Source organism: Bison bison, unplaced genomic scaffold, assembly GCF_000754665.1.
Source record: "Bison bison bison isolate TAMUID 2011002044 unplaced genomic scaffold, Bison_UMD1.0 scf7180017845962, whole genome shotgun sequence".
NCBI lineage: Eukaryota > Metazoa > Chordata > Mammalia > Artiodactyla > Bovidae > Bison > Bison bison.
Genome location: NW_011476535.1, coordinates 23,658 through 24,098, shown reverse-complemented (window position 1 = coordinate 24,098; position 441 = coordinate 23,658). Strand labels below are relative to the sequence as shown.

The following is a 441-nucleotide window of genomic DNA, read 5'->3' as shown; positions in this document are numbered from 1 at the left end:
CAGACTCCAGACCCTCCTCTTCTCGCCTGTGCTTCCCCGTATCCTAAGAGTCTGTTCACCTGAGGCCCAGGTGAAGCGCCCTGTCGCGGGGGCCGTGTGATGATCTGTATCCTTGGTGACGGGATGCTTGGGTCTCCCTGCTATCCCAGCCCGGGCTCATGCTGAGTAGTAGAAAGTGAGGTATGCTCTGGGAAGCAGCTCTAACCTGAGACCAGCGGATGGCCTCCGCTCATGGAGACTCAGCCAGGTTAGGGGTCATATACGCTGTTCTCTGAGTACTTTTGTTTTTTAAAAGCATCCGCTCACCTGCCCCTGCACCCACACATACAGCGGTGTACACACAGGCGCGTACAGCTGTGTACACACAGGCGCGCGCATATGTGTCTGTTCTAGACCCTGACGGCTGTCGTCGCTTACGGTCGTGTAGACGTGCCGTGCGAT

The 441-nt window shown here is 57.1% G+C and overlaps 1 protein-coding gene across 1 annotated transcript in view; it reads left to right on the top strand.

Moving 5' to 3' along the window:
• The window catches only part of LOC104987185 (pre-mRNA-splicing factor ISY1 homolog), a 15,109-nt gene that overhangs the window by 989 nt on the left and 13,679 nt on the right, over positions 1–441 (top strand). The gene's annotated exons all lie outside the window — the stretch shown is intronic.